The sequence below is a fragment of the Thunnus albacares genome, chromosome 1, assembly GCF_914725855.1.
Source record: "Thunnus albacares chromosome 1, fThuAlb1.1, whole genome shotgun sequence".
NCBI lineage: Eukaryota > Metazoa > Chordata > Actinopteri > Scombriformes > Scombridae > Thunnus > Thunnus albacares.
The window spans coordinates 27,268,491-27,283,042 of record NC_058106.1 but is presented as its reverse complement, the minus strand read 5'-3'; positions in this window follow the sequence as shown (position 1 = coordinate 27,283,042).

Below are 14,552 nucleotides of genomic sequence, written 5' to 3'. Positions count from 1 at the left end.
TTAAGGCCATTACACCAACTAGCTATAACAGAGTGGCTCTGCCATGTCTCACAACAAAATTCACCTCAGGGTGAAGGCTGGTTCACACTCTAAAACCCCCTGTTTACAAATAAGAAAGGAAAAAAAAACTGTCTTAGAAATGTTATATATTATTAATAACATCTCTTTTGAAAAGCATATCTTGTTCACATGCCTGCAACGTCATGTAACATTGTCAGTCTCACCAGTGCAATTGGATAGCTGAGCCTAGGTTTCATCAAGGTCCACTTACATGCTTGTTCTGGAGCTTTTTACCCTATCAAACAGTTCTCATCAACAGATTGAGTTTTATGGTTATCAACCCTGGTTTATCTTCATGGTGTGCTTTGTTGAACATATAATGATTAAGGGTTACAGTTTTCACTGTTTCAGTGGTAAGGAGCCTGAAAGGTTGTTCATAAGCCAAATCCAGTACAATGTGTGCTTGTACACCTGGCAGAATGATGGCAGAACATGTCTAACATGTCTATAATATTTTTTGAGTGATTCTTAACAATACAGTATACTACTACTCCACTTTGGTGTTTAAAAAAATAAAAATATCTACAGGGTGCTAGCATACTTGCAATGCATTAGTTCACTTCAGTAGGTCATTCAAGTTAATTCAAACTAATTATTAGATTGAAACTGATATTGATATCGAAATGTGTCTCTCTGTTTGTCCCAAATCCACTTATTAAGTGTGAAAAATAAATCTGTTTGAGTTAAAGAAATAAGACATCTGCTATGACTACTATTATCTGATATCTCGATAGCTTACCTCATACTACTACACAGAATCAGCAACCGTGTTTGAGTAACACGCAATAATGCAAACTAACATTAAATGACTAGATACTCTCATACAATATTAAAAATGTGATATGTAATGAACAGACCCAGACAAAGGCATAGCACATGGTTTACAGCACCATTTAGCCATGCTGACACTGCAGAATGATTTCCTCTTTTACCAATTCATAAACAATTTAGTAGGGTTTCAGTGTTCACAGAGGTTAAATGTTGAATTGCACATTTTTCTTTTACACCACAATTGAGTTAACTCATTATGGGACATTCAGGCGTATGATTGCAGTTCAGCTCACATGGCATCTAAATAATTTAGCTTTTTCAAAGGTGTTTGCACTTCTGTTACATATGAACAAAATTTTGTATTAAGCGTGATGACCAAAGTGTCTATTATACTTCCGCGTGTAAGATAAAGGAAGTATTGTTAAATATGTAAACCATAATGGTAAAATATATAATATTCATATCCTTCAAATGGCAGGCAAACACATATATTACATTCCTTCAAAGGTCAGGATCACCAGCATAGCACACTTTGAGCAGTTAAGCTCCAGTTCCTTGTTGAAGGGTACTTCAGTGTGTTGATGGAAACCATATTGCAATACCCTCCAGGGAGTAGTTCACAAGCCACAATACTTTTGTATGGATGGATGTGCTTTGAGCACCAGCTGGATGCAGGGAGAGACTGGTTCTCTCTTGACATTGTCGGTTGGCACACCCGTCCACAAGCCAGGTTAATTGGCTTAGAACAAGTTAAAGCTCTTTTATTCACAGAAAGAAGAGGACGAGTAAAATCTTCAACATAGAGACATGCCAGTAAAAAAGGAAACATGGAGGCATACACAGACACTTTCTCAAGAACAGTCAGTTTTTTGTATATTATCAACTGTGTGTGCAACCATGCCTACTGTGGTCTCTGTAGATCCCTGTTAAAAGCCAGTTTGGTTTTCATGTGTCATGGACATTTGTGACAAATACATCTCTATGTTGGTGCTGAGAACCAAGCTAGCTAACTACAGTATACATGATATAAAGCTGAAATATGTAATAAATGTCCCATTTATTCATTCATGGCCATGGGTCTCGACTTGAATATAAAGTACGTTTTATCACTGTGAGGCCAGTGCAGAGAAGCTCCTTAACCAACATGAATGACCCTATTTCCTGTCTAAAAAACAATCTCCCTATTAAGGGTCAGAGTGGGAAGGTATTGGTTCCCATCACAGGGAATAATACATAGCTGTAGATGAACAATGCCAATCACTCCTACTGTATGAGCAACTCGAAATCTCCAACCTACCTGGCATGCAGACTGTAGATGGAAATCAAAGCACCCAAAGGAACTCATGCAAGGAAAACAATTGTATTCCATATAGAAAATACCAGGGACAAGTCTGTAAATTTTTCTCATAGGGAATCTGATGATTAGGCAGAATATTTTAACAGCTCCACTTATCAGGGCCAATCAGATAGTGGAAAACTTTCCTGTAGAAGTCATTTGTCAATCAGATATCAACTCTGTTGTTAGGAAATTGAGGGGCGAATTCACAAAGAATGGATTGCGGCCGCTGATAGCACCATGAATTGCGTATCATTTGTAACCACTATCTGCCCCGTCAAGGTCCAGTTCACAAAAGATATTGCGCTAATGATATGACAGCGCAAACACACCCATAAAGTTTTGCAATTTGCCTTTGTTTTGCATCTGATTGAGTGAGCGGAGAGGTTTTCAGTGCCCCAGGCTTTTCTCCATATTTCAGTACACAGATTGGTCCATAATAAAAACCACAATGAAAGCACAAAAGCCTCAAATTGTGTCTTTAATTAGCAGAGGTGCACACACACAGAGCTGTCCACAATCACAAACCAACTTTCATGTATTTTTCTTCTTTTACTTCTCTAATATTTTGCATCTATAACATAATCCCTGAAATGTAAAATGTCAAAATATAACTATGAATGTGATTCAGGCAGGTCTGAAACATGTGAGATTAATGTCTGAGTCTTACAATTATGTTGTTCAGGTGTCACTGAATGTATCTGGGATTTTGCAGAAACATCAGCATGATGTTCTGTTTGTGTCACAGCAGGCTACCGCATCACACAGCAGCTGAAACGAGTGCGTCTCCAAACTGAGAAAGAGGCTGTGCGCATTTACGCACGCGACACAGCAGCGGCAACTTAATTAACACTGGATCGGTCTGACAGTAATTAATTTTCTGTGTTCTGCTACACATCTACACAGGTCAGCTGTAACACACAGATTCCAGGTTTATATGGTGGAATTAATTATTTATAATAAAGCAGCCCTTATGGATGAATCCTGAGCTCCATCAGCGCTGTCAGGACATTTTTATTTTTAAGTAACCTGCAGTCCGAGATAAGCTTACCATCTCATACCCACTTGATACCCCCCCCTTCCTTGACCCCATGCCTGACTGAAGATTTTGCCCTTGATATCATTCAGTGTCAATTCAATATCATTCAGTGCCTCACAAGCTTGAAGATATGAAGAGAGAGAGTGTGAGTGCGCTTCTGTTACCATCAACTCTCTCTGTGTTTCTTTTTGGCTCATTTGTGTAGGTATAGCAGCTGCAAAAGCCACACAATCCTTTTCTGAATTCACCCCTCAGTTTTATTCTCAAGTTTCTTGGGAAATGCTATATTATCCACAACCTTTATTGAGTTCCCACCCTTCAGATTGACAACTGATGGGAAGTTGTTAAAGATGTTTACTGCACCAAAGTTGTGCATTGCCAAACCAGAGTAAAAAATGTAACGCAACCTGTACTAATGACTGACATTTCTCCAGCAGCGTTTTACTTTTAGTGTGATGTTTTTTGTAAATTATCGGGACAGGGGTGCATGCATGGTTGAAATCATTGCAAAGTATTATATCTACTTCACTTTTACATCTGTATAACTGTAAAGGATAAAGAAAAGAATGTGATGGCAGGCAACTAGTTTACTCTTCAGTATTTAACTGACTCACAATATATGAGTCATATATGTTGAACATAAAATAATGTGAACTGATGTATACATGAATACATACAACATATAGATATGGATATTATATGAATATAAAACAAATAATCTAATAGTTTAGGTTGCATGGACTCACTGGTCTACCTTTAAGTGCTCACATCCCCAACCAATTAAACAAACAAGCAAAAAGTTAAAATAAAGTTATGTATGGATATCAGAACAACTCAAACCTGTAAAGGCAAGTTATCGATCAATTTATTACCCAGACAGCCAGACAGCTTCACAGCCACTACCTTTTTCTATTTTTGTATCTCTGCAAAGAGGGGTGAGACATGAGAAAGACTGAAAGAAAGAGATCAATTTCTTGATCAGCAAGGGTATGTTTGATACCTATATAACCAGCACCATTAAAAATCATAATGATAAGTTGAATGTGATGTAAAAGATTGAAATCAGTTTCTGACATCTGACTCAATGTTGGTTCCAGTATACAAATTCTCACTGTATCAGACAACTGTACAGTCAAAAATACTGTAGAAGTGCATTCATTTACTTTAACAATGTAGAGTTAAAGTGCTTGGTGAAAAAAAAAAATCAAGGGCACAACTGGAAAGTTACTACCTGTCTTTTATGTTAAGGATACATTATATTGTTGATTTTTGTCATGTGAAATTAAAAAAAAGGAATTCTCCAATATTCTGTAAACACACACAGAACCATTCACAGTTTGGTTGCAGCCAAGCTCATCTTGGCAAAGCTAAAGCAAATACAAAACAACACTTCTGGGCAGTGTTCCTATCGACTCAGTAACCTCATCCAAATGCAAGGAACAAGTGATTAGACAAGTGAGCCCAAATTGACTAAAACCTCGCAACAATACACTAACAGTGCCTAACAGTGCAAACAAAAGGGACAGAATGTCTCAAATAATTAGATCACAGATGTGCTATAAACAAATAATGTTCCCACTGATAAACCAACTGTTTAACTTTGTTTTCCACATTCTGGCTATTGTACATTTATTATTATAGTAATTACAATTTGAATATCTTGCTTTAGGGGTATTTATTGAACATCACTGAATTATCCAGCCTTCTTTTCATTCTGATTACAGAGCCACTAACTCAGATATAACATGGTCTGACAAAATGTCCATTGAAGCTGGACACACTGGTTTTCAGAATGGCAGGCAAACTTGATATTCTAAGTTATGCAGGTTAAATCATTTATTATTCTTAGTTTTTCTTGTTAGCATTTAATTGCATCACTTATATTTCCTTTTTTATCTGCATAATTCACCAGCCATTTTCAGTATGTGCTGTGCTTGTAGGGTAAGCAAAGCATTGTACCATCTGACCTAGAAGTTAAAACAATGCCATGAAGATGAGTGAGAAGTGACGTTTTTAATGATTGCTTTCACTATGGGTTAGAAAAATCCTTAAAAAATTAAAATCTCTACTATTATTGTGACTGAGTACAGATCAGCATCTTTTGCTCAACATTCACATTGCATTTTTTACAATGGCACAAGCAGAAGCAAGGTATTGTACTTGCACAATTTATTTTATCAAATGCTTTGAAACTCCCTACGGTGCTTAGCTACACTGGATGTCTCCATACAGTGCATAGTACTAATAAATAATACTTAACCACAGGATAGTAAATGCATTGTTTCCTCTTCTTTATTCTTGCATCTGTCATCATGATTTTCAGCAACCTCACTGGTGTTTTTTCATGTTCAATTCAATTTACTGCATTTGATTTGGAGATTGTGCTATAGGTCTGTCTGTGATAGAAATTCTATGGTGTGATGTAGTCTTGAAAGTTGTAGAGTCAATGTCATTCATTGTTGTTATAAAGTTCTACTTTCTATAATCTAACCATTTCAAGTGCATGTAGTTCCCTGGTGGTGGAACAAGTTACCAAACTCTGTTTGATCCACAGAGTCCCTCTCAGTGTTTAAGAAAAGACTAAAGACCTAGCTTCTTTTGTGAACAACTCAGCACTTGATGGACTGGAGGTAGAGAAAAAACAGAACAAAACAAAACAAAACAGCTTTAAGAGATGCCTGCTGACGGTTTCTTAGCCTGGCTACAGTTCAGTACACTGACAACAGTACATCTGATGTACACAGATATAACACATGGAGAGGAACTAGAGAACATAGAGAGGCACATTCAGGACAGTTAAAGAAACCATATATTGAGAATTTGCTGAGGAAGCACCTGAGTCTTATTGAATCATACAGACTAGAAAAATATATCACAATGGACCCCTGAGGCAGTTCCTTCATGACTTTCAGAGACATTACAGCAAGGCTTGCTTTCTTCTACTGACAGTCATTTCTGCTGCCTGTATTGTGAAGCTGTTCATATTTGTGACTGTTATGGCCTCATCGTGAAAGTACATAGCGTATGGTCTGTCTGACTTCAGAGGCAGTGATACAAAAAATTGATTTTGTCTTGTCTATATTATAGTCAGCAGCAAAGCTAAAACTCAGTAAATGGTTAATGAATGGTGTTTCTTGATTAGGGGCTGCAAAAATTCTGAAGGTGCAGTCTGTGCAATGTAAACAAAAGGATAGGCTCACTACTTAAAACCACTGATATACTGTAGGAGCCTGCGGTCAGTGTAAAATTATGGAACGACACACAAAAAAAAGCTGATTTTCTCGCTATCCATCTATTTTCCACCACTTATCTGGGTCTCACTGGCAGTCGGCTAAATAAAGCGACAGATGTCCTTTTCCCCAGCCACAACCTCCAGCTCCTTGTGGGGGATCCCATGCCAGGTATGTAACTCCTCCATTGTGCTGGGTATGCCATGACTCTCATTGTTGGATGAGCCTGAAACACTTTCACAGAGAGGGGTCCAAGAGCCAACTGGCTGCTGTAGCTTATGGTTGTAATCTGTGGTCATGAGACCTGAGAGCTTTGACATACTGTAGAAAGATCAACTGGTAAACTTATCTTCAATTTTCTCTTTACCACAACAATCAAGTGCAACACTGACAATCACTGTGGATGCTGCACCAATCAAATCCAAGCCTGTCATGTTTGTATGAAAATATGAAAAATCTTTTTGTCATGGACTCCATAATTTAACCATCAGTTGTGAAAATAACATTTTATATGGTAAACACTAGAACTGTAACATATTTTTTTTATAGATATTCCAACAAGTAATTCAGAATACACCAGTAAAACATAAGTTGATCCTTTCCTGTACATTTAGCTATGAAAAAATAAGGCCAAACTAATTATTTGTTGTTTACGAACGGGAAAAATGCTGGATGTGCACAGGTCATGTTTTACAAATTATATATATGGTTTGTTCAAATACAAAGATACTAACAATGTTTCTGTCTTAAGTCGATGAATCAGTTTTGAGTTATTATGATCAAATTCATAACTCATTGATAATAATGGCCAACTCATGAATTCTAAATGAATGCATTCATTGTTTACTAAAGATAACATTTGTTATTCTGATTTGTTGCCAGCATTTCATTAAATGCATTTTGCTAATGCTTATCTAACATAACTTACTGTACATGGGAGCTGGTATGGTTTTCAGTGTTTTAAAGGACATTCTGCTATTGGTGGACATACACTGTCACAGAGACTGTACCTATAACCTGCCATGTATGGGAAAATCATACTGTAATGGGAGCAAAATTAATTTATGGGTGGGGAGGTGGGGGGGTTGAGTTAGGGGGCATAACCAAAGGCCAGTGACCACAAATGAATTTAAATCTATGAAGCAATCTGAATTTTTCTTTTTCTTTTTTCTTTTTTTTATTGGGCGTATTCAATATCGAACTAAATTTACAAATTTCCACAACACAAACAAAGAGTTACTTTAATTTAATTGTTGACCTCAAAAATCAGTTTACTCTTCTAGATGAAACTCTGCTCTGTTATTGATTTATACATCACCTCATTAAAGGAGCAATTGAATTCAGAGTGCAAAATAACATTTTGTCAAGTATGTGACTCATCACTGTAACTTGTTTCCACTGTGTTGTCCTGGTTTTCGATTAAGCTGTGCATACAGTGAGTGTATCCTCTCTTTGAATTGTATTATGATCGACAAATGAGCCCAAAAGATTAAAAATATTGCCACCACCAAAGAAGATAGGCTATTTACTTAAAACGTGTTACTATAATAGCCTTTTGCAAACCTAGAGGAGATTAGTAGGAGACAGATACTTCAAAGCCTTTGTGCATTGATATCTACAAATAAGCAAAGAAAAAAGCTGTCTAAGCAATGCAATACAAGTATTAGTCAGACCCAGCATATGCCCACATGCTTGGCCCTCGGCAGAACAGCATCACTGGTTGTTGTCTGCTTAATTTTCTTCTGAGAGATTATTTTCACTTGCTTTGAGACCCAAACAAACACTGGAATGCTCCAAGAGAGTATGTCACTAAAAGGGTGAATAAATAAATTGGGGAAAATCTTGACAGGTTATTACACCATGTGGGTTAAGAAGGAGAAAGTTCCAGTAATCCATTATTTACAGTTTGTTTTGGACTTCAAATTAACTGCTTTGAAAAGAAAGTCATTGCTTACAAGATTAAGGGAGTCCAGGCAAAGCAGGCCATTTTTAAACTAAAGCAACTTAAGAATACATCATGAATTTTACATGTAACCATTTTTGCAGTAGTCCTGCTTGTAGTTTTTCCGCAGTGCTGTTTTTTTAAGCAGTTTCTCTTTAACTTTATCCCATGATGTGTATTTCTAAAGAATGTTAAATCTGGAGCACAATGTCATGCTATTGTTGGAAAGATCAAATACAATTCAAACACACAAACAAGAGGAAATGAGTAACTATGAAAATTGAAATGAAATGATTGGTCAAAACTGAGCCTAGAAGAGTGAGAACAGCAGAGACGGAGGAAGAAGTTTCGCCTGCCTAAATGACAAATGACCTGCAGTTCTAATATAAGAGAGTGAGAGCCAGTGAGAGCTTTAGCAATTCATTTGCTGAAATTTCCCATGTTGTTTTTTGTAGAAAACTCTAAATGCTTGACAAAGCACAAAGTAATGTTTGTCTGCGTACTTGAAATCACTGAAAAATGCTTGAATGCTGATGTCGTTATTTTCATTGCTGTGAAACTCATGAATTATGAATAAAAAGTGATGAAACCTCAAGTAAGTGTCTGCTCCCCTGAGTCCAGATCTTGAAACGGCAAAATAATATGAGGGGATGGGATTTGGGACCATGGGTGGACAAGTGTGTCTCTTGTAGCACACATTTTCACCTGTGCCGGACACAGCCAGAGAGAACACAAACACTGTTATCTCTTGAGTTTAATCCTCAGCACCAAGTGTCAAGTACTTCCATTTGACATAATTTTGCAGGCACTCAATGCTAAAGAAGTATTTTTCATGTGTGATTTTTTTCAGTTGTGGTTGCAAATTCAATGTGCATATATTTTTACTCAACCCACATCAGTATTGGAACGACCCAAGGAAACAGCACCCAAAGAAGCTGAGTGTTATATTCTTGCCATGTGATAAAATAAGAACATTTCACCAATTAAGTAAATGACTTCAGCATATGAAATATCATCTCTGTATATTAAAAGGTTTAGGGATATTGTATAGCCTGAAATACAGGCCAGAGATATTTTTTTGTGTAATTAATTTGCAATATCAAGTTAAATTCATTGGACACATACAGTATAGTGCAAATACAGAAAATAGTATGGCATTTACAGTATATGATGCACTTGACATTGATACCAAAGACCCAACACACATTATATTTCTGAGTGAAAATCAGAGCTGAGTCTCAAAATTGTGTCATGATTTAGGCATATTTTCCTTACCGTAGCCAAGTGGTGTGAGTGGCTGACCATTTAATCATTCCCTGACCATACTGTTGTTGTCATGACCCCAATGTTTCCCTCACCTGCCCTTACCTTGGCAAAGTTTCCTGAGCTATACTTACTTAACTACAGTTTACAGCAATGTTTCAACACCTTAAACACAAAAATTTCTACTTTAGTTTATTAACCTTGTATGTATACCTAAGCTATTTGTAAAACCCACATCACTCCTTTTTGAGAGTGTAGAGGACTCTTGTGGCCAATTATTTTGACTAATATCGTTTTTAGATGCAGAACTAGTATGCTGCTGCTGGATAGTTTTTAAAAACTGGTATCCTTAACCATTCTTCTATGAGTAAATAATTTTCAGTAGCATGGATGCCTGCAGGCTGAAACACGTTTCATGGAGATTTGTATTTGTCAAGTTACATTTTAACTGATAAGCAATAGGGTTTTAACAAAAGCAAAATGAAAAAAATGGTCCCACAATTTAGTGAAATCAAATGTTGTGTGTGACTATAGCAAAGCAACATAAAGTACAAACAAGTTCCTTTACTAAGACTACATTTGCCAGTAAGCTATATCGCCAAGACACGTTTCCATTCACTGCTGATAGGCCCACTGCGGTCATCAAAATTCTTAGTCGTTTTTGTCCAATAAAATGTGATTTCTTCTCGAGGCATTATAATTTTATTTATTTATTTTTTTCTGTGGCTTAAAATGACAGTCTGTTGATGTAGATTGTATGTAAGTATTAATTTACATATTGATACTATAATTAATGACAGAAAGTCATGATTGGCAGGCAAAATTGGCAGAACAGAATTCATTCGTTGAGTCCACTTTATTTCCACCTCAAATAAATTTGAAAGAAAACTACTGAAACTGGTGTAAAATTAAATAACTATAATGTAACAAGTTTTAAAGAATGTCTGTTCTGATCTGACTTTACCTTGCAATACAATTTGATATGTTTTTAATATTTTTCCCTTCATGTATGTAAATAGGGGTGGACGTAAATGTCTTTATTTTTTTTCCCTTTTTTGTGTGAGCTTTATTTCAGCATTAGTTTGTAAAAAGGTTATGCCTGGCTTGGAAATTAGTCACATATCAACACATGATATAATAATAATTTCTGGAATGTATTATTGGTGTCAAGATATTGACCCACCCTATAGGAATTATCATGAGTCTTGTGTTTTCTATTTCTAAAGCATCAAAGAATTAGTTCAGCAGGGCAGATGAAGACAGAACAGCCAGATATCTCCTGTAGGGTGGAGCAGCAGAGCATGTAGAAATGATTATTTCAGGACATAGATATCTTATATCTGCTTCTGTTTGGGGAATATGAAAATAGTGGCACAGTAACGACATGCTCCTTGGTTGTACAGTATAACCTTATAAATTAGATTAACACATGTGTCATCATTATAGTGTGTATGAATGAATAATGTCAGCAGGTGGATGAGGTATATAAGTATAGGTTTTGGGTGGGTGACACATTCTAAATCAAACCCTGAACAATAAATCACACTGATACACTGTGGGTAGAGAGGTAGCCTAAAGGCAACTCTCTTGTTTTTCACTTGATCAGCAAGATTGAAATAAGATACAATATGTATAAGAGAGATGTATGCATACTGGTATGTGGGGGAATGGGGAGAATGAGGAGGGGGAAAAAAACTGTTCTCTAATATCTCATTGAATTTCACAGTGACTAATAAAGTGTGAAATTCAGTAAAATATTACAGAACCTTTTTACAGGATATTTTGTTCGACACAAGAGATGAGCTGCTTATATTCATTGTTAAAATACATTTTTAATCAATTTCATTCCGACTGGAAAACTAATTCCCCTAATAGCTATAATAATTGTGTTTAAAGATCTGATCTGTTCCTGTATTGGTTTATTTCCCAAGTCAAACCTTCAACATTTCTGTACCTCGTTTAATAACAGCTGAGCTGGCATAAGTACTGAAATATGGAACAAACTTTGACATCAAAATGTAACACACCAAAGTTCAGTCTATATCAAACACAAGCCAGTATTAGCTGTGTTTTGCTCCAGTGAACACAACATTCAAAGGCACCAAACTGAATAAAAAGCCTGATCATGTTCTAGATGTGTAGATTTGACTCAATACTACTTCAGTGGAGATTTTTGTACAAGCTATTCATCATTACTTTGCTTAGAATAATACACATAACTGCAGTCAGATGTGGTAGTCTCTATGGAAACAGATAAATGATAGATTACAAAATATAGATAGATAGTTGAAGAGGAATACTTGCTAACTGCAACAGTTAAGGGGTTTCTTTAGAAAGTAAAACAATGAGCAGATCACACCTTTTTGCTTAGAACACAATCACTCACAATGAAGGGCCCGACAATCCCACCCTCATTTAGAAAGCGATCAAAGCCCCTCTCTGACTGAGCCGGCATATTGGTTCCTCAATGTTGTTTTCAATTTCACCAGTATGCAAATTTTTTCTCCACATTTCCTTGGGAAGTAATGAGGAAAATAAGAAAGCTCTAACCCCAGATGAAAAGGAAATGGCTTTTGAAATGACACACAGGCACTGTTTTGTGGTAGCACTCCCCAAAACAAACAGAGACACACACCATCACAAAACACTGCCTATAAGCGCAACAAACTTAATATTGGTATGGTAGTACATTTATGCAACCATTATCATTTGCATGCTGTATGTTTCTAATATACTATAAGGGAAATATTCCCCCAATGAATAAATGTCCCTTGTCAGTATTCCTCAATCATCATTGTATGTCAGTACTTTTAATAAAAAACTTAAAACAACAGATTGACCTCAAGGATACAACACATTAAGGAAAAATCAATGAACGCATGCAAAGTGTTAATTGTCTAAGGTGCAAACAAAAAGGTTGCAGTTGTTAATAGACTTGTTAACATTGCATACAATTCATTTTGATAGAATAATTTTAAATTTAGATTTAGACTAATTCAAATGTACATTTAACTGATAGTGTTTTATGAATGCAGAGGGCCTGGAAGTGAGTGTGTCACTGTCTCATCTACTGGTTAAAAATAGGTCAGGAGACAGTAATTTAAAATCTTGGATCAAGCAAGTGGAGTCTAGACTGTTAATATAGTGTATCACCTTAAATGGCAGAGCTGACTACAGTCTTGATGCCAGTGTTACATTGCATTATTTATGATATACATCCAGAAAATTACATCAGTGTAGCTAAAATTTATCTCAGTGGCAAGAACATAAGGACCTGAAAATGGAAATAAAAACTGATCATGTATTATGTTGATGGCATTTACAATACAAGTCATTATGATTTTTATTTTAAAATGTTGAATACATTTGATGATTGCTGTCTTTAAATTGATATGTGTATGTTTTTCTCCTGACGTTTTCTGTTTTGTTGTTTGAAAAAAAGAAAGTGAAAAAAAAATGAAATGCAATTTTAGGAAGTTTTACCTAAACTAATAACTCGTTATTGCCCAGGATAAAGAGTGAAATGAGAATTTTATTCTACTGGTTGTCTAAAGGATGAAGATCACAGTAATGCATGGATGCACATCTTCTATTGCTTGACTTGAGTGTCAAAACATATTGATTTGTAATGTGAACCCGACACAGAGTAAAAACCACAAGCCATGGTCTCAAAGAGGATTTACTTGTATTCTACAGCAATCTATGAAGACTGCCTCCTTATTAACCTTTATTTACACTGAGAAGACTTTCTCCTGAGCAACCATCGCTGTTCAATTATACAACCTCTTCTATAACCTTTAGTCTCCCAAATAATTGTATCTGTGATTGTGCATACATATGCTGTTTTATTTTTATTGTATATTCATCTGCCCATTTTTAAGTTAGATGTAACTGTTGAGTTGTTCATTGACTTATGTAAGATGAGGTTTACATAAAGTAAGTAAAACAATGACTCACTATGGAGCCGAGCCAAGTAATGCTTTCTATGTTAGAGGTTCAGTCAGGGCGTTTACAGTGAGCCAAAAAAGAGAGACTAAAGCTGAGATTGTGAGAATCGTGTTCTCTGGTTCACCTCAGAGTTTGGCTGCAGAGTTTGATGTGTATGGTTATTAGTGAGTGTGAGCGTTAGAGCAGCCAGAGGGCAGACTGCAAATCTGAAGTAATCAATTATAAGAATGAAAATAAAATAAACATTTTTTAAGGGTTATTTAAAAGGAAAGCCTCCCTGGGTGAAAAAATATGATTGTGATTTAATTTGCCTTGATTCAATTGGCTGTAAAAAGCACTGGATCCATAACAATACAGAGGGAGTTGGCGTAGTCCATCCAAGGAAAATGCAGAGGGAGTGAAAGGTAAACAGTCTTTTAAATGGAAGTAAAGCTGTAATTTCGATTTTTTTGAAGCAAAGTGAATCGAGACATTTGTGTGGCTCATTTGCTTTCTCAGTGTCTGATACAGCTTCAGTTGAGTGGGAGCTTAGTTTGAAACCATCTAATAAGAATTCATCTCATTCTCTCCTTGTCACACCTGTCTTGCAAAGGCCCATCTGCTGCCTAGAGACTTGTTTAATTGTTTTGCTGAGCCTCTGCCACATGTAGATGTGTTTGTGTCATGCTTACATGCATGTGTGAACCTTGTTTAAGGCTGCCTCCATTTTGGGGAAATAACAACAAATATATGGTGCTGCTCGAGGTGGCAAAGAGAAAATCAATAATCACCTTATATCACCCTTCAGTAAGCTGCTGCTTAGATTGTAGACATCCATAATTAGATGAAGTGCACTGTTGATGCAGAGTGTTGTTATTTAACACATACATTCAGCCACCATTCTTCCACCAAATGGTCTGCCATAAAACACGGATGAATGCAAAACTGAAGAGATGTTGTACATTTGGCTGAAATTAGGATCTT